This window comes from Danio rerio, chromosome 8 (genome assembly GCF_049306965.1).
Source record: "Danio rerio strain Tuebingen ecotype United States chromosome 8, GRCz12tu, whole genome shotgun sequence".
Classification (NCBI taxonomy): Eukaryota; Metazoa; Chordata; class Actinopteri; order Cypriniformes; family Danionidae; genus Danio; species Danio rerio.
Genome location: NC_133183.1, coordinates 50,169,450 through 50,190,789, shown reverse-complemented (window position 1 = coordinate 50,190,789; position 21,340 = coordinate 50,169,450). Strand labels below are relative to the sequence as shown.

At 37.0% G+C, this 21,340-nt stretch overlaps 2 long non-coding RNA genes across 4 annotated transcripts in view; one reads left to right on the top strand and one right to left on the bottom strand.

The window, feature by feature from the left end:
• The window catches only part of LOC141375907 (uncharacterized), a 69,506-nt gene extending 61,285 nt beyond the window's left edge, over window positions 1-8,221 (bottom strand). The window contains exon 1 of one of the 2 annotated variants that reach the window (XR_012384717.1): window positions 8,081-8,221. This is a non-coding gene — a long non-coding RNA (uncharacterized lncRNA). The remainder of the gene's footprint in view (window positions 1-8,080) is intronic. The other variant, XR_012384718.1, reaches the window with a different exon arrangement.
• The window catches only part of LOC141375909 (uncharacterized), a 50,234-nt gene continuing 37,115 nt past the window's right edge, over window positions 8,222-21,340 (top strand). The window contains exons 1-2 of one of the 2 annotated variants that reach the window (XR_012384722.1): window positions 8,222-8,707; window positions 10,139-10,279. This is a non-coding gene — a long non-coding RNA (uncharacterized lncRNA). Of the gene's footprint in view, window positions 8,708-8,853; window positions 8,932-10,138; window positions 10,280-21,340 lie in introns of those variants that run through there. The other variant, XR_012384721.1, reaches the window with a different exon arrangement.

Sequence of the window (21,340 nt, the reverse complement as noted above, 5' to 3'; positions counted from 1 at the left end):
ATTGATTATTTGCTAGAAACTCGTTAGCTCATTAGATTTAACCATTGTTTGGTTTCATTTAAACATGTATACCCTTTTAGAAAACGTTATTCACATTGCAGTGCCTTTCCTCAAAGATATTTCTCCACTCATCAATGTAGTACATCTTGCCAAGGGCACCTGAGATTCTCCCTTCACAAACGCCTCATTTATCACTCATAATCCCTGTTAATCACGGTGCAGCGACTCCCCGGTGGTGTGAATCATGATTGCTGATATAATTTAAAGTCAATTTGAAAGGATGTGCTGGACGTGGCTGACAAGTGTTGTTTCATAAACGGCTGACATATTGTTCAAATTAGCTCAGTTCTCTTTTTGACTCAGCAGATCACGATGTATAACATCACCTTTCAGAAAGTTCATTAAGCCCTTTTCAACAATGAATGATAATACGATAAAAATGTTGTGGGGGGTTTAGTCATTTTAGAATGGCGCACCATCTTGGAAATCAGTGAAAACTACAACATTTGGCTGCTGAATAAGTAGGATCTTTCAGATAAATAAGGAAATCATGACCACACTGCAAAAAATGCTTTTCTTACTTAGATTTTTTGTCTTGTTTCTAGTCCAAATATCTAAAAATTCCTAAATCAAGATGAATTTTCTAGACAAGCAAAACATATTGTCTTGTTTTAAGAAATAATATGATAATATTAAGAGAGTTTTTCCTTAAAACAAGCTAAATAATCTGCCAATGGGGTAAGCAAAATAATCTTGCGTTAAAAGAAAAAACAAGATTAATTTGCTTACACCATTGGCAGATTATTTTGCTTGTTTTGAGGAAAAACTCTCTCAATATTAGCATATTATTTCTCAAAACAAGACAATATGTTTTGCTTGTCTAGAAAATGCTTCTTGATATAAGAAATTTTAGATATTTAGACTAGAAACAAGACAAAAAATCTAAGCAAGAAAAGCATTTTTTGCAGTGCAGGGAGCGCCCTTGAGATCAAAGATTATTTAAATGACAAGCCATGCACAATTATGAAAACACTACGAAATTAGGAAAATGGGTGTATTATGTTCCTTTCCATTAAACCCCTGCGGCGTCACCTTTCCAGTACCTCCTTATCAGTTCATGACTTGTTATGTTACTTGATAGATGTTCTCAATATTAATAAAGAGAAAAGGTGTCCAGAGCGGTTTCTGTATGCAATATGAAAAGTCAAAACGGACATTAGCTTTGTTTACATTTATCCATAGATATTTAAATTAGATGTCATGTCGCCTACACTGTTGTTGCCATTTGAAAGGAGTGTGTCAATAGAGCCACCATTTTGGTACAGGGTAGCGCTCTTTTGAAATGAATGTGGTACCAAGATGCAGTGGAGGACTGGCCATCGAGAGCCATAGATACACATACATCTATGATCGGCAGTTTTCCCAGTGGTCTGTATGCAAATATTTTTTTAAATTATGAAAATTATAATTTCACATTACTTTCCTACACCGATGGATAAGTGAAAGCATGGGCTTTGGCAACAAAAAGAATGTTTGTGTGAATGGAAATGCATCTCCCACCATGTTAAATTTTATCTAATGCATGTCCTGAAGCACACCCCTCTCCTGCTTTCACTTCTAAAACGGAGGGAGCGTTTCATTTGTGATTGAATCTCCGTTATGAACGATTTATGTGAACCATCAATATACCTACTTCTCAATGTTTCATATGGTAATTAGGCTGGCTTGTGTAGCAAGCCAGACTATTGTTATCCTATTTTTCTTCTGAAACTAAAAATTAAACTCTATCTCCTCCTAGAGCTTTGAAGCTATGACCACCAAACTCACACCAGACCTCCAAACTGGTCTGACTCGGGTTGCTATATCTTTTCCGACTGATCCGACTTTCGGTTTTCCGAAAAACGTCCCGGGACTGTCGGAAAAATCCCTTTGACTTAACCTTGGACCAATCTTTGTGACCTCATAACTCTGCATCAGACTGTCCTACAGACTTCTAACTGGGCTCATTTAACTCAGACTACCTAACTGCCAATAACTGATGAGCTTTTAACTTTCTGGTCACACCCTAGCAACCACTTTTGGGACCCTAGAAACTGTCCCATAGACTTCCACTGCAAAAGACTCTCATTGACTTTACATTGGGTCAAACTTTGTGAGCTCATAACTCTACATGAAACTGTCGCACAGACTTTTAACTGGACTCAATTAACTCAGACTACCAAACTACCAATAACTGATGAGCTTTTAACTTTCTAGCCACACCCCTAACAACCAGATACGGCACCCTAGCAACGATCCCATAGACTGCCATTATAGAGGTTCAGACTGATATCGTCGTGCTGCAGTGTGATAGAGACATGTGTTGCTTTTAACTGTTCATACTGGCAAGAAGCTTTGATACATCATCAGTCTAAACTGTCAATCAACTCCATAGCAACAAAACAGACTAACCTAGCAACGATTTAACAGCAGCTATATCTTAGAGAAGCGGGGGTTGGCTTGTTTGACTCATGCTAGCACATCCTCTATCATCTATCTATCTATCTATCTATCTATCTATCTATCTATCTATCTATCTATCTATCTATCTATCTATCTATCTATCTATCTATCTATCATCTTTTCATACTTTTTAAAACTGTTTAAACTAAATAAACTATTACCATCAGGCTTTCACAAGCCTGCCTCAAAGTTTGTCCTCAAACTTTAAGAATCTAGTTAACATTTGTAATATTCAATACTTTAGGGTGGACAGTATGCACATTGAGGCGCAGGCACTGTTATGTTATCAGGCACCTTTATAAATTACTTCAAAAACAATCCGTTACTTCACTTAGCTGACAATAATACAAGTTTCTGGCAGCGTCTTGTTGGTGTATTACATTTATTGTATGCTTATTGTATTTAACAAAACTAGCATAAGCCTAGAATTTAATGCAAGTTGCCCTACTAAAAAACAACTTAAACCAACCCAGGCTTGTTGGCTGGCTTTAGCTCGTTGACCAGCCTGGTTCTAGAGGTTTTTTGGCCATTTACAGGCTGGTTTCCAGCCATATCCAGCCTGGTAGATGGTCAGGCTGGAAAATGACCCAGCCTGGACACCTTTTCTCTGGTTTAAGCTGGACATAACTGGTTTTGGCTGGGCTCCCAGCCTGGTTAGGCTGGTCAAGCTGGTTTTAGCTGGTCATCTCCCAGACCAGGCTGGAAATAACTGGAAACTGTAATGTTCATGTCTTGTAATAATGACGCCAAGTTGGAACAAGTGTCTTCTTTATTTACAAGTACAGTCTGCCCAATACTCTTATTCTAACGCACTCTCCCATCTCACAAAACCCCTTACAAACTGCTGGTGCCATCTAGAGGTCACACACATCATAACACATAATCACAACAGAAACCAGCCTGGAAATGGCCAAAACCCCTCTAAAACCAGGCTGGTCAACCACCTAAAACCTTTTTTTTCAGCAGGGTGGTGTTACTTTGCCTCATGGTCAATGCAATTAGTGACTGTATTATCATCACTGTTGTGCAAGTTACTTCCAAACTGTTATACATTACAGATTACTTGTTGCTGTTATTTAAAAGTAATCCCTTTACCTTACAATATTACTGTCTCAGAATTGTAATATGTTACGTGACTCTTATATATTTTTTTAGTTACTTTAACCAAAATAACTACAGAATGAGAACTTAACATTATAAAATGACAGTGTACTGCAGCATTTTACATCCAGTAGAAAGCAATATGTAGCATAATGACTGGGATCTATCCAGGCTACTAACAATATAGTATATAATTTATCAACGTGAAGGCTTAAGACAATGCAAGAAAGGATGACAGTCTGAATCACAAATGATCTAGATCTGTAAAAAGTATGGTAGAGGTAAAGTGATTATCTGGCAATATCTGTAAATGGCTTGACTTTTCATATTAGACACAACAGGCCTATATGCAAACTCCAATGTCATGACAAGATGCAGATTTTTTTTCTTTTTTTTTATTGTTGATATTATTGTATTCACTGTAAGTTCAAGTGATGAACTTGAGTTCATGATGAACATAGCTTTCTCAATATAATGCTCATGCATCGATTTCCTCTGTTTGTGGACAAAACCGCAAAGAGAGCTCTCAAATATACGCTGCTAGCGCACAAATTTTCTTGCGAGCTCTCAGTACACTGCACGCTCAGTGAGATTATATGCAGACTCACAATTTGTGTCTTGTGTTCCTTCTTCCTTTCGTGCTTTTTGATATGATTTATATTGGTGCACTATTTATTAACAATAACCAAAATACTAAAATAGACTTACGTATTAAAATTTTAATCTAATAAACCACATAATTTTTTGGCTGTATGTTATATGATGAGATATTTCCAGTTTCAAACGCTTAAAAACAGAGAGAATAGACGTTGGATGTAAAAAAAACAAAAAAACAAAAACATTTTAATTCAAAAAAATTTATTAAGCATCCAAAAGGTGCATCATCCTAATCTAATAAAAACATTTAAACAAAAATATAACTAACGCAAGCAGAAAAGTAACCGTGATAGAAAATAGGGAAAAACTTGATAATGTATTATAGCCTACTACACTATTCACTCTTCAAATAAATGTCACTACCAATCCCATTTGATCATGGCAACTAAAATAAAGTGAACTAGTCTCTGCTGTCTTCCACATTGTTGATGAGATTTTGGAGGACATTTTCTCTGTCATCCTCTTTATTTTGAGTAGAAGCTGTTCCACATGGTCTCTGAACATGTCAACTTGCATGTACAGTGTTTTGAACTGTATAAAGTACTTCAGTCAATCAGTTGTGGTAATACTATAGTTGCTATGGTAACACAACAAGTGTAATATAAACAAATGACCCAGTGCTGTAGTTTTTTTTTTTTTTTTTTTTTTTTTACAATATATGGTACATTGTTCTACAATTCACCATACTTTACTGACGTAAAGCTACATTTTGTATTTCATTTGATCAGTTTACTATTCTTAATCCTACAGCATGCTGAAACAGTCATTAACAAGTTGTAAATAGCCTAAAACATAGGAACATACACATTTATTATAGAATTCACCTTAACCTTTTAGTTTTTCGTGTATTCTTATCAACATTCTTGGGATAACCAATTTAATAGGATGATCTCTGGAGAGCAAAAGCACAAAAGGAAGAAGAAACACAAGGCACAAATTGTGAGTCTGCATCATCTGACGGAGTAGAGCAGATAATTAGCACATGAGTAGCCAGTGTTTTGAGTGCACTCGCTCACTCGTATTATATGAATGTGCTCTCAACTTGTGATACTGCGCTTACGACATTTGACAGTGAAATAACGCCATATGCGCGCACATCCATCTCGTGAATGTACTGTCTTCTGCCATTTTCATCTATTTGTCGCTTTTTCCACTGCGTGTTAACGTTACTGCGAACCAGACCTCGAGCTCAGAGGCTGAAATCCTTGCGCTTTCAAAACAAAAAGTTCCAAAAGCCAGAGGGAAATTAAGGACAACACACGCGTACATTTACTAACCACGAACAGGAATTAGAACTAACTTGCGGTATTTTTTATCTGTTAATGTCTTGCGGGTGAAAAGTTTGTTGTAACGAAAGCGTTACTGAACATGTACCATGTAAAATATTACTGGAAATGTATTAGTAATGCCGCTACTGTGTTACAGGAAAAAGCAATACGTTACAGTGATTAAATAATTACAATAATTATACTTTTTTAACTCATTACTCCCAACACTGATTACCATCAATAACTTGTTAAGCACTAAAGTGTGTAACTTACAAAATCGTAAAAAATGAAGTCTTACCTATTATTGCATTAATGCCTTTTGCTTTGTTTTCTTTGCTCATTAATACACCTATATGCAGTGCAAAAGTCTAGCATCTTCAGATTGACTGCGATTGAATGACCTGGGAGCACTGTACAACACAATATATATTCCTGTTATATTGAAATATAATTTCCACAGTCTCACATCTTAATTTTCACTAGCCGACATTTGCTGAAAGAGAGATAAACAAACAATGTTGGTTGTACAAAATGATTTCTTACACTTATCAAGACACTTTTAACATTTTTTTTTTTGTCTGTCAGCATAATAATTAGTAGATAATAATAATAATTCCTTACATTTATAAAGTGTTTTTTCTGGGGTACTCAATGCTTTACAGATTTTTGAGGAGAATCTCCACCACAACCACCAGAGTGCAGTCTCCACCTGGATGACGCGGCTGGAGCTATTTTGCACCCAACCGCTCTTTTTGGTCTAGAGCAAACAGATTGATGGAGCAAATCATGATATGGGGCAGTGGCAGTGCTAGCTTGAATGGCACTCTGGGTGAACCACCCCATATACCCCTACCTCAAGCTTTTAAATAGTTGGTTTATAGAAGTGTAGTTCTAGTGGGGTTCTAGTAGGTCACATCTAGACAACAGAAAAGGATCATTCTAAAAAATGCTTGTTGTTTCACACCAACATTGGGTAAAATATGGACAAACCAGAATTGGAATAATTTAAAATATTTATAGTTATTATAAACATAATAATAATAATAGTAATAAGTATCATTATTATTATTATTATTATTATTATTAAACATAAATCTACCCTTAATGTAACTGAAAAACAATATTTTTTTACAAAAAATACATATGTTTTATAGAATCATCTGTTGATCTTATACTCTTATACTATATATGTTAAGAAGTCTTAACTCCCAGCATGCCTCATTATCCATTCTTTCTGCTTTTATAGCCATACTTAGTCAAAAGATCATAATCACATTACATCAACTTCAGTTCTATCAACTAGCAAAACTTGCAGCACCCTATCGGTCAGGTGGGAGTTCCAAGTTTCCAGGCCGCCCTGATGGCCCCCTTCCTTGGCCATGGGTGGTGTGAGCCTGGCTTCTCCCTGCCGCCTTGAGGGCCCCCATTCTTGACAAAGGGTGGCGTGTGAGCCTAGCTTCTCTCTGCCCTCTGGATCAAGTATAATAGTTTTGGATTTTTCATTAGTTTTAGTTTCTGTTTCATTTTGACTTTTTATTTTCAAATTCAGTTAGTTTTATTTAGTTTTAGAGGTAGATTTCTTAGTTTTTAGTAGTTTCTATATTTTAAAAATGTCTTAGTTTTAGTTTAGTTTTTATTAGTTTCAGTTTTTTTTTTTTTCTAAATGAGGATATTTGTTAGGTGCAAGATTCAAAATAAACAGGATAAATATTGAATAATAACAACTCAGCCATACATTTTTTGAAACATGTATTCAGAGAACACATGAACAGTATCATCAACCACAGCCATCTATCCATCCTCAAGTTAGACACAGAGTAGTTATGGACAGGGCCGTATTAACTTATGGGCAATATGGGCACAGGACCAGGGATCCGTCCGCACTTAGATTTTGCCTACTTTTCATCACGAGGAAGACAAGTGGGAATCATTAATAAGTGTGTGTATTAAAGTGTGACTTAAATTCCTAGAACTAGATTGGAAAGGTGTTATCCAAATCATGTGCATTATATATGTTTGTAGAAGTTATACATTAAAAATACCCTTAAATATAAATTTTAGTACTGCTTCAGTGAACTTGAACAAGTATTTTAAAATCCATTAATTTCCCCTAGTTGTATTAGTATTTTTTTCAAAGTGTGCTTTAAATGCTTTAAAAATAAGTTAAATCTTTGTAGACTAGAAATATAATATATATAATATATGACTACTAGAATATATGTAGTGTATATGAATTATTTAAAAAATGTTCAACAAATATTATATAAATCTTATTTTTTAATTCAACTAGGGGTGCAGCTATAGGGGGCCTTCAAGACATTTTGCCCAGGGGCCTCTAAATTATTAATCTGGGCCTGGTGATGGGAAGTTCAGATTAATGTTAACGCTAATGCTAAAGCTAATGTTAGGTCTCAACATTATGTAGTCAGCAATAGTAATTTCAGTCAATTAAAATGATCAGAAAAGTCTTACAGTAACGTTTTGCAACCCAACTGAATCATGATTCACTTATTTAAATTCCATTACGATTGTCTGTTATAAAATAAACTTACGTTTTTTTCACCAGATTCTCTCATTTAAGCCCTCGGTTTACCCGCGCTGCAGATGTTCCAGTTCAGTTCAGTGGTTCAGTTCAGTCACACAGCAGGCTGAGGGCTGTACTGTTTTTGTTTGGTTCACTGAATCACGCATGCGCAGTATTAACGGTTCACCGCTTCCTAATGTAACAATGCTGTTCTTATAACTGAATGAGAGTATATAATTGGATTATTTAGAGTCAGAGGGGGTACTAGGCTTGTTATAAAGTAAGTAGTTGGTGGATAAGTGCTTACTGGAGACGCGAATCGTTTCAAATGATTCAGTTCGATTTGGTAAACTAGTTCGACTGGTTTACCTAAAAGATCCGGTTAAAAAGATTTGTTCGCGATCGCGATACAGAAATAAAACCCATTATTGAGCACACACGTGTTAAAGTAATACTTTTAAGTCTCTTCATTTAATGCTGTCACCGTGCTGCTGTCATGTCCACATGTTGTTGATTTTTCGCGGGAGCAACAGCGAGGATGACTGGAGGAGAGCCGGCTCGATCTTGCCATGTGGCAGCAGGAGACACTGAGGTGCGAAAGGGTCAAACACAAACACCTGCAGCGCGGAATACATTTACTTCTAAAAGGCTTACAGTAAGATTATGTATTAAATACATTTACAAACACGAAAACGAAGGAGGTTTTTGCTATCATTTTAGTTAGTTTCAGTTCGTTTTGTATGTACACAATACAGTTTCAGTTAGTTCTAGTTTTTGAAAAAAACTCTTGTTTTTATTTTTATTTCAGTTAACGACAATTATTTTATAATAACTATAACTATAATAACCTTGCTTCCAGGTCTTCAGCCTTGCTGAAAGGTAAGATCTACAGATCAAAAAACTGGCAGCAACATAATGCCTCATTTTTCATTTTCATTTGTAATTTGAGACCTTTAATTTAACATTTTAAAAAGATGTAGAAAGCACTAGTTTAACCTACTTAAATTGATGACTGCATCTGGATGAAATTTGGAGGGATGGAAATTTGAGTGAAAACGTCCTGTGAAATTAGCAGTAATCAGATCATATGAAATGCCTGGGCGGAATGATGGCTCAGTGGTTAGCACTGTCACCTCACAGCAAGAAGGTCGCTGGTTTGAGTCCTGACTGGTGAAGTTGGCATTTCTGTGTAGAGTTTGCATGTTCTCCCCGCATTCGCGTAGGTTTCCTGCAGGTGCTCCGGTTTCCCCCAGAGTCCAAATACATACGCTATAAGTGAATTGGATCGGCTAAATTGTTTTTTGTGTATGCGTGCATGTGTGAATGCAAAAGTGTATGGGTGTTTCCCAGTACTGAGTTGCAGCTCAAAGGGCATCCGCAGTGTAAAGTATATGCTGGAATATTTGGCGGTTCATTCCTCTGCGGCAACCCCTAATAAATTAGGGACTAAGCTGAAGGAATGAATGAATGTAATTAATTAATTCATTTTCTTTTCGGCTCAGTCCCTTTATTAATCTGGGGTTGCGACAGCAGAATGAACCGCCAATTTATTCAGCATTTGTTACACAGCGAATGCCCTTCCAGCTGCAACCCATCTCTGGGAAACATCCATACACACTCATTTACACACATACACTACAGAAAATTTAGCCTACCTACCTGTACTGCATGTCTTTGGACTGTGGGGGAAACCGGAGCACCCGGGGGAAACTCACGTGAACGCTGGGAGAACATGCAAACTCCACACCGAAACGCCTACTGACCCAGCCAAGGCTCGAATGTAATTAATTATAGGACTGAAATGTCAAAAAACTATTTTGACTAAAACGCATTTATTTATGATTTAATTGCCATTTAGTCATAATAATTGTTTATTTAGTTTGACCAATTTTTTGCACGTCTCTTTTTACTGTACATGTATTATATAGGCTAATTAAACATTAAAGGGCACCTAGGTTACCCCTTTTTTCAGATTTAATATAAGTCTTTTGCGTCTCTAGAATGTGTATATAAAGTTTCAGATCAAAATACCCATCAGATTTTTCATTATACCTTTTACAAGATGCTGTTTTATACTGATTTCCAGCAGGGGGTGGTTTTGTCGTACTGCGCCTTTAAGACGAGTCTTTCCCGCCTACTGTTTCTACATGCCTCCTCCTTCAGCTGCGTCAGACAACAGACAGACTTAAAGGAAGAAGGTCTCACGTAGCATTTGTGAGATACTACAGTAAGAACTAACCTTTACTAATCAGTATTGTGAAGTTGAAATTAGTAAGAAATTAATTACACACATCTCTGTTTTAAAACACTTTAAACATGTGAAACTTACTCTTAATCACATTTTAAGATGATTGCTGATCCTAGCGAACAGAACAGACCTTTTATTCCCGGTTGCTTTGTGTATGTCTGCCTGGTCTTGTTGACATATACACGTGACTACGGGAACATGTTAATGCGCGCAGCTGTCAATCAATTCGGTGGGCGGGGGGAATCGCACACCTACGTAATGGTGTGATCGATTTGAAAACAGCTCCAATTGGCCGACGCTTTTTTTGTAGTTAAATTGAAAAAAAAAGGACTGGGTGTGTTCATATCACCCCAGTATGACGGTCTATACACTATACCAACACACAGATCTGTCCAAACAGCTTGAAAAGTAGATTTTTTACCATAGGTGCTCTTTAATTCTCAGCGTCGGTTATTAAAAATTCCATTTCAAGAGTTCACACTTAGATATTGATTGACAAATGTTAAGCTGCAGTCACACTGGGCTTTTCCTCCCATAGACTTCCATTCATTCGCACGCGAATGCGTCAGACCAGAAACGAAGGGTCAAGTCAAGTTTCGCAGGTTGCTGCGGTGCAAGGTTCAAGCTTGGTGAACTCTGACCTGCGAAATCACATCACTTGACTGCGTGAGACCAACCGAGAATCAAAACATGACCTCACTGAAAAGAAATTTAAAACATGGAGCAATCGCTCGCTTTTAAAAATGTCTAATAAGCTTGTTTAATCCCGCCCCCTTTCGCAGAGCCGCACGACAGAATATCGCATGCTCAAACTCTAATGTGACCGCAGCTTTAGTTTATGAAACTTTACTTCACTAGATCATTAATTACTGCTAATACTTTGTGACCTTATTGCATACAGCATAGCCATCTTTTGTTCTTGCATTCCTTAGCATGACTATTATTATTATTATTATTTTGTTGTTGTTGTTTTATGGAAAAGCTACATTATTCAGTATCACATGATCAAATCAGTAATAGTCCAAAATAAAAATAAAAATCCAAAATAGCACAAATTATAGTCAAATTACTCAAAACGAGTCAAAACTATGTCAACATGAACTCTGATGAAAGTTTGAGTAAAAGTATGGCTCACGAGCAGCTAAAAAAAAATGCACTGGTGACTCAAAGGAGAGATGATAAAAGCCTGCCTGTATTTTTATTACATTTGGCACATTTACTTCATGAGAGACACAAAACAGTAAAAACAAGACAAGTCATGTATATGCATTATTTTTCATTCATTTCATTCAATTGTGACATTTGACTAAGTTAAATTTGTTTTTAAGAACAATTATTACCCTTTTTTCTTTCTTTTTGAAACTGATGAGTAAAACAGAATATTCATGAAGGCCAGAATGTTTATACTGTTGGTAAGCACTGATTTCCTGTTTGCAGAGTAATGTCTTACTGTGGCTATATTTAGATACTGTTTTTTTTTTTTTTTCAAGCAAAGTCACTTAACAACCAACCAAAACACAACAAACCATTCATAGTAAACCTTTAACAATTTAAAGTTGTTCCAAGCGCCAAGAGAATGAGTCAAACAGTAGTTCATCATCCACACCCATTTTTTATTCCCTAAGACAAACTATTTTAGTAATAACATGTGTTACTTTAATATCAAGCCATATTTTGATGACCAAAGTCACTCCTTTCTTTCTGCACTTTCTTCATCTTACTGTCCCCTTATTATTATTATTATTATTATTATTATTATTATTATTATTACCATTCATTCATTCATTCATTTTCTTTTCAGCTTAGTCCCTTTATTAATCTGGGGTTTACCACAGCGGGATGAACCGCCAATTTATCCAGCATATGTTTTACGCAGCGGATGCCCTTCCATCTGCAACCCATCACTGGCAAACACTCATACACTCTCATTTACACACATACACTATGAACAATTTAGCTTACCCAATTTACCTATAGCACATGTCTTTGGACTTCAGGGGGAAAACCCACGTGAACATGGGGAGAAAAGGCAAACTCCACACCCGAACCATTGACCCTCTTGCTGTGAGGCAACAGCGCTAACCACTGCACCGCCACGCTGAATTATTATCAATATTAGTAAAGGCTTAATTATCATATTCATTTGTTTTTATGACAAAACATGTCTTTTTGACTTAAGAAGGTTTATACTGGCTCCAAAGGCAGATACTGATAAGATCAGGGCCTGGTATGTGTACTTTGGGGGTTTTATGATGTGGTCACATGTTGATTGGTCAATCAGATAGGTGTAAAACTCTGCTCTGTCTCTTTTCCTCGCCCGTCTTTTCCTGGTCTGCTTCTCTTCTACTCTGCTCTTCTCTACCTCTGGAGTCTATCTTCTCTGCCTCTTTGAGGCCCACTTGCTCTTTTTGTCTCTCCCTCCCTTTGTCTCTCCTTCTACCTTTGGTAACTTTAATTTTATATTTAAGCTGAGTATAATTATTATCATGTTTTATCATTTCATATTTTATCATTTTATACAGTTATTTTGTAATTTATTCAGTTGTAACCATAGAGAATTATTGTCATTAAATCATCTCAGTTTCAAGTGTTTGTGAATTTCTTTTGTTTTAACATCAACATTTAATTGTTCCATATTGCTATACAATAAAATCACATAATATCAAAGCTCTCCCACATTTATAGCTATTAATACTGCCATCATGCTTAACACTTACCATCATGCTGATAACTTTTTAGTCACTCCGTAGAACTACAGTTCAAACCGCTGTGGTTAAAACCCATTTCTACGATATTACTATTATTATTATTATTATTATTATTATTATTGCGGTTGAAAGGGCATCCGCCACATAAAACAAAACAAAAACAAAAAGCTTTTTCAGTGAATGCTAGGATTGCATCAGACACGTAACCAGTAACTCAACTGTCTGCTCTCTGTGCCTTGTTTAGCCTTTTTTTCCTATAAGAGACATGAGCAGATGACAGTAGATAACAACCACAAACATACTCAAAACAAAACAAAATAAACTTTTTTTTTTTTTTTATTGTGTCTGATATACTGAGTGCCATTGAATGAATGAGTCAAACTTATGTCCACACCTAGTTTGCATGAATCACAAAAACACATCACCAAAACAAAGGATTCCAATGTAGTGATGAAATACACCACATCACAGTTGCATATTGTGAACTCTGGGTCATCAAAGAGACATTAGAGATGTGTCTAGCAAAGGCTCAGGAAGCATGAGAGAAAGTTAAAATGATTTGAATTGCAATGACCCTTTATGACCTTTGTATCACAAATACACATATGTACCACAATAACTGTAAATGCAGTTTATAAAAGGCACATCATAAGATTATACAGTGGGGGAAATAAATATTGAACATAATAATTCTAAAGGAGCTGCTGACATGAAATTTAAACAGAGTTTTGTAAAAACCCAAACAATCCAAACCAAAATGTAAAAAAAAATAGATAAATAGAGAATCAAAAAAAATTGTTATTAGTTTAACTCCAGCCTCCTCTGGAGTTTGTTCAAGAACTCTGAAATTAAACTATACATAAGGGGAAACATTACATAGCCCAAAAGTCTTACATTTGGGGATTGTTGACAGTAAATCATTTGTTTTGCTCTCTCCGTCTGCACACAATTGTCTTGAGGTATTTTTTCCCGTAGAGAACCTGGATATAGCTTGTAGGTTATATCACCAGAACTGATTAGATAAATGATTAAAGAGCCCATATTATACATGAAATAGGGTGTTAGGGTGCTTTCACACCTACACTTTTGTTTCGGAACCTGTCTCGTTTGCCCAGTTAGCGCGGTTCGTTTGGCATATGTGAACAGGGCAATCGCGCTCTATTCCGCGCCAAAGTAATCGCTCCGAGATTGCTCGAATGAGGTGGTCTCGGCTCGATTGAAACGAACCCTGTAGCGGTTCGATTGCAGTGAGAAAGCGATCCAATCCGAGCGCGGTTATATCACTGTGTTTTATGGATATGTAATAGGCATATGGCTATATGAAGAGAGAATTAAGAGTATGGCGGGACGTTTCGCGAGTCTCCGGATGCCCGTAAACGAGTGATGATCTCCCGGTAATCTCGCATCTCCCTCCCGGTCCTCAAACAGGCATCGTCGCGAACCCTTCTAACCCCTCCCCACCGCATCTCTCCTCAGACACGTTGCGCGCGCGCACCCTGTCAATCACCACCAAACCACCACCTCTCCTGACAGCTTAGTGGGACGCTGCAAAATAAACCCTGACACTCTGACCAATGTGAGGAGAGTTTACTCGCACGTGACTTGTTTTAGCTCTTTTGGTCCGATTAGAAACGTTGCAGTGTGAAAGTGAACCACTCTAAGAGCAAAGAGCAACAATGTAACATTTGTAATCTCAGTTTCGGAAACGATTTACAGGTGTGAAAGTACCCTTTTTTGGTTGTAAGGGTCTCCAACAACAGTGTAATATGTATGCAAGGTCAAAAAACACTTTCATTATCTTGTAATCTGCCTTTATTTTTACTTAATTATCCCAGCGACTCCCATATGAATCTTCCAGTGATTCATTTGTTCCCAAACCCCTCCTTAGCGCGAAGCTAATCTGCGCTGATTGGACCGATGAAAGTCTGTTGCGATTGGTCGATACTGACTGCCTTCAGAGCAAGACAGAGTGAAATGCCCAGCAGCTAATCAACAATATAAAATTATTCACAGTGCATACACGCTTCATAGTGTAAGGCATGGATTTTGGCTGCCAGGGGGTGAATGTAAATACAGACGACTAACTTTTTTATTCAGCACAAACTCCAAGAACTGGCAAGGAGATCTCCTAGCATGTCACACTCTGCTCTTTTCACACACACACGCACACACACACACACATTGCCCTTCTCTGAGGAGGACACAGCGCACACACACACACACCACACACATTACCCTCGGAGGAGGAGGACATTGCACACACATACACACATCACCCTCCTCCACGGAGCTCTATAGACAAAGCAGCACGCGTCCCGTTTTTAACGTGGCTTTACATGCGGTATGAGAATATAGTGAGTTAACCTGATACAGTACACGTGGTTATAAGTAACAAATCACAACTAAATACATTTGCAAGCTAAACGAGGCAACAACTTTAAATCGCACATACTTACACTTGAGAAATGGAGAAAGAAACCGATCCAGGTTCTGACATAGTCCATCAGTAGTCTTTACTGATCCTTCCTTTAACAAACGGCAGATGAAGTATTCTTTGTAGCATGTAGTTTCCAGAAGCACTCAAACTGCTCAAGGCTGGGCTAATGCTAAGGTTTCATTTTTGGGTAGAGACTCAATAATATCCATCTGCACATTGCCACTTAATTTGACCGTCGTGTTTGTGTATGTTTGTGTGTGTGTGTGTGTGTGTGTGGCTTTTTCTGTGTTAGAGGGCGGGGCCGCAGGTTTCAAATCACGTAAATAACTTGGTTTCGTTAGTTTGTCATGGCCACCGACCTTTTGCACTTTTGATTGACACTCCTTTGAGCCAATAGCTGAAAAGAGAAGCGTCACCATCCAATGAGCTCTAAAAAAACTTAAGATGGTCCCGCCCTCTCTCTTGACAGATTAAGAATAAAGTTTGTGAATGAACTCGGCCAGATATGCTTGTGATTTAATCACATTAAGATTCCAAACCGAATGTTATTGTTCATGGATAAAGTAAAGCCCATAACTGAGATTCACACCAAGTGGTGACATATTTTTTTAAGTTCAGGGTTTGATTTTGGCAATTGATGTATTCAATAATAATAATATTCAATTGATCAATAATAAATTAATAATTTTCTTAATAAATTAATTTACAACTCTGCTACATCTGATAGCCATTTAACTTCCGAAAAGATTATTACCCAGCTATTAAAAAAAACATTCAACACATCGAGCACAGAGGTCCAATCATAACATGCCAGTGACCATATGTACACAAAGTGTCATACGTAAGTTTGTAATGGCAAGTTGGTTGGATGTGAAGACGGCCAAGAAACAAACTTCCTGCTTGATTGCTATGAATAGGAAGAGGACATTTCTGACAAATGGGGAATTATTTCATCCATCGACTCGGCATTAGATACATTTGCATTTTAAACAAATTTCTATGTCACTAAGAGGTTTAAACTCCACTTCACTATCACTTGACCTACTTAGTCTTCAAGTGGTACTTCCAGGACCACCAGACAAGCCACACCCCATATTCTCAGCTCTCCATTTACCTGTCATCCTGTGGGGGGATGAATGCCCACATCTACCATCCTTGCACATCACGACAACGAAGCTATCAGATCATACATTAACAAAATGCGCTTCCATTCACAGTTGCCCACGCCCTTATTAAGACGCCTTGCATGTATATCAGCAAAAACAATTCATTATGTCTGCCGTACATGTACCATGTTGTAAAAGATTTCTGATTCTCTCGTTTCTCATTTCAGAGATCATGACAGCAGCTCCAGAAGCTGACCTTTATCTAATCCAATACACTCCGCATCCATTCTAAATACATTTCCACTCATATAGCCCACATTCACGGTACCATATTCACACTAGCCTTTTTTAGGTTTTGAGATGCTCCAAACTAACATCAATTTCAATCCCACAATCCACCTCACTGTATTTGATCTGACTTTGTAAAATGAAGAAACTCTATCTTTCTCTATTAAGCAAAGCAAAACCGATCAATTCCGCAAAGCACATTCTATATACATTTTAGACATCACCTCCCCCACTCACACATTCCAAATGTTTCAGATGTGTTTCTAGGTATAAGCACAACTTGAACTATCCCATACTCTCGTTCATCACAGCTCTGATTCATTTACTTATTGCCCCAAATTTCAATTGCTGCAGCAGTGACGCTCTAAACGAGCTAATATACACTTACATGTCCAATATCTATTATATGATAGTATATATATATATATATATATATATATATATATATATATATATATATATATATATATATATATATATATATATATATATATATAAATATATATATATATATATATATATATATATATATATATATATATATATATATTTAAATATGATATAACTATTGTCTCACTGCCTGCACTAATACAGCAGTAAATGTTTCTGAGGGAGCACACATTGCCTTCATACTGACCCTCTGCAGCGGCAGAGACACTCCGCTAATCTACACTCACCCATAACACCACTCCAACTGCAGTGACGGACTAGCTAAGCCCTTATTCACTTTCATCTCTACATATCACCACTGACAGTATTTAACATTCCTGCGGGAGCACTCATAACTCTCCAATACTGACCAATACTGCACCTGTGCAACAGCAGAGGCGCTCCGCTGAGCTACACTCACCATAGCAACACTACAACTGCAGTGACGCTCTACCTGAGCCCCTATTTACTTTCATCTCCACATATCACTACTGACAGTATTTAACATTCTTGCGGGAGCACTCATAACGCTCCAATACTGACTACCACCACACCTCTGCAACAGCAAAGAAGCTCAGCCTGAGCTCACACACACACTTCCATTTAGCCATGCACTATTGAGATGCACCCAAGCACCGCCCAGCTGTTAAAACACTTCCCGGGAAGCGTACTTGCCTTGCGAAATTGACTTCCACTGCACCTCTGCAACAGCAGAGAAGCTACGCAGAGCTTCATTTCCCCTCTGCACCACTGCTGCAGCAGTGACACTCTGCCTGAGCTCACATACACTTCCATTTAACATACCACTACTGACACACTTACCAGCACTGCCACAGCAGTTTAAACGTCGTGGTTCGGTTTCCCGCACAGTACAAACACATGCGGTACAGATGAATTGGGTAGGCTAAATTTTCCGTAGTGTATGTGTGTGTGAATGAGTGTGTATGTGTTTCCCAGTGATGGGTTGCAGCTGCAAGGGCATCCGCTGCATAAAACATATGCTGGATAAGTTGGCGGTTCATTCCGCTGTGGCGACCCCAGATTAATAAAGGGACTAAGCCGAAAAGAAATACATGAATTACATTAAAACATCTTGATAATTTCTCCAAAAGTTTTTTAATTTCAAAAAGTTTGAAATGTGACATTTTTAATAATTTAAAATGAAATATTGTCTGTTTTTGTGTTGTACTGTAAATTACGATACAAAAACCTGGTAACAAACTACCAGTACTTTTCCTGTTTTTTTTACCGACTTAAGCCGCCTTTCCACTGCACACGACATTTGGACACAACTGTCGGAATACGCCCCCTTGTGGCAACCGCACAGTATTTTCAGGGTTGTCGTGCACCACGGGGGAGAAGCTGGTGTCCGAAATAAAGGGGGGCAAAAGCAAAAGCCTTTATTCTCTGTGCGTTTACATAGTTTAATGGATGAATGAATACTAGAAACTCATAGACCGCTAAAATATTGAAGGGAATGTGGAGACAACATTAAAAATATATATATTTATTAATTTCTTGCTAACATTTATGAACAGAAAAGTTTTTTTATATAGTTTATAATTTAAATAATTTAATTTTAATATAATTTTATAATTAAAAAAATAACCAAATAAACTCTTATTTCTCATCTCGTGCGCACGGATCTGCTTGGACAACACTGGAATTCATCATATCCGGTTGGCAGGTTGCATATGGTCTAGTCGCAGGAGTTCAAATATTTCAACGGATCCGCAGCTCAATTCGGATCCGAATTTTCCGCATACGGAGATGATCAGAACTCAACACAGCTCCCGGACTGCTCTCCATTGGAAAAGAATGACTTCCGGTCTGTCGCTTGTCGTTTGTTGTGTGCAGTGGAAAAGAGGCTTTAATTCTTTCTATACTATTTCTTAAACAATAGCTCGTCTCAAACTACTAAGATGTCAATAAAAGTTTTGTTAATCTGCAGGGTTGAATTTTCAACAACGTTGACAGAGCAGAGATATAAATTCCATAATACAACTTTAAATTAACAGAAAACACTATCTGAACCACAAAATATGAAACCTGTTAATTAACGGATATTTTTATAGTTTGGTCCTTCTGTTGACGCCAACTTTATGGCTTCCATAGCAACTATGTGAAAACAATATTCTTTGCCACACGCCCCTTTAAGTTAGTTTAATATGAGGGAATGATGTACAAAAGAAAGCCCAGCTCTCTACTCAACATTCCGTTTCAACTTCGGGAAGTAGATCAACATACAGTGAAAGTCTCAACAACTTCCGGTTCATGCAGACCTATTGATATGGTAATTTGAAAGAATTTGTCAGGGGTCTCAATACCTTTACAAAATTTTGTATGAGTGTAAACCACACTAGGTGCACAGAAACCACTTCCCTTATTATCACAAAAAATAAATCACCGATCTTAGTTTACTGCAATCTCAGTACAATTAATGAAGCTGTTTACATAGCCATTGGCCACGATGGTCATGAATTCAACAGATATGGTAAACACTGAATAATACACTGCAATAAAAATTACTGTCAGCTCAGTAGCCCAACATTTAGTTTTTTTTTTTTTATCTCTTAAAGTGTCAAACTCTTTCTGACTCAACCGGTTTGTGCGATTACAATGCAAGATGGGAGGAAGGTTTGGGAAATTTGCATTTAGTTATACGTGCACCTGAATCTGTTGTGCTTTCAGTGTGTCCAAGGAAACTATCATTTGTTTGTTGGTTGGTTGTGTTTTGCCCTCAACGAAAGGAACAACATTTGAATGGCATAATGACTCAGCTACTAGCCTCTGGAGATTTTGGTGTAGGTGTGTTGTACATTTTAGATAAACAACAAATGTATAGTATTTGTATACTTGCTATTTATTAATATTAAAGAAAAAAATATATAAAAAATAAATCATTGATTTGTTGTTTCATGGTCGTGTTACTGTACTGTTAATAGAGTTATTCTACATTCAAACACAACTTCCCGGCAAAAAAAAATATAGTAAAATAAACTAACATCCTAAAAACTATATTAAACAGGAGAAAACAGCGCTACAAACAAAATGGCACCCACTTTCCTACTAAACACATTAATTTATTCATTTTTATTGGGCTTAGTCTTTATTTTAGCGGTCACCACAGCAGAATGTACTGTCAACTGTTCCGGCATATGTTTTACTCAGCAGATACCCTTCCAGCTACAACTTTAAAACACCAATACACACTTATAACACTCACTTTTGGATACAGCCTATAACAGAGATAAGAAACAAAGTGTGTTGTACCCCAACAACAAAATCTTATGGCCCTGGATGTTACTCAATATAGGCTAGGCAATTTTATTTATATAGCACATTTCATACACAGTGGCAATTCAAAGTGCTTTACATAAACAGGAATAAAAGAGACACGTATATAAGAAGAAAAAAAACGACAAACAGTATAAAAACAGATTAAAATGTGTTAAAACAGGTTATAAAAAAATAAAAACAAAAGAAAATAATAGTATAATAGTGCGTTCTGTCGAACATAGCACAGTGCTCATTCAGTAAAGACACAGCTAAACAGATATATCTGTTATGTATTGAGCTCCTTGGCCATTCTGTGATTTATAGACAAGTAGTAATACTTTAAAATCTGGATGTAACTGGAAGCCAGTGTAAAGACCTGAGCACAGTTGTGATGTGCACTGATTTACTGGTTCTGTCCAGATTCCTAGCAGCAGCGTTCTGGATGAGCTGCAACTGTCTGACTGTCTTTTTAGGAAGGCCAGTGAGTAACAGTAATCCACCCTGCTGCTGATAAAAGCATGAACAAGTTTATCTCTCACTGGAAACAAAGCATATAATTCTTGCAATGTGTTTGAGATGGTAGTCTGCTGATTTAGTTACTGCTTTGACATGACTATTGAAGCTTAGATCTGACTCCAGAATCACACCAAGATTCTTGACTTTATTTTTTGTTGCACTTTCTAATATACGCTTTCTTATTTATTGTATGCTTTTGTATCATATATAAGTATCTGGTTGTTACATGCAAGTGTAAATTTAACTGCCAAAACTACACTAATAACAATATTTGATG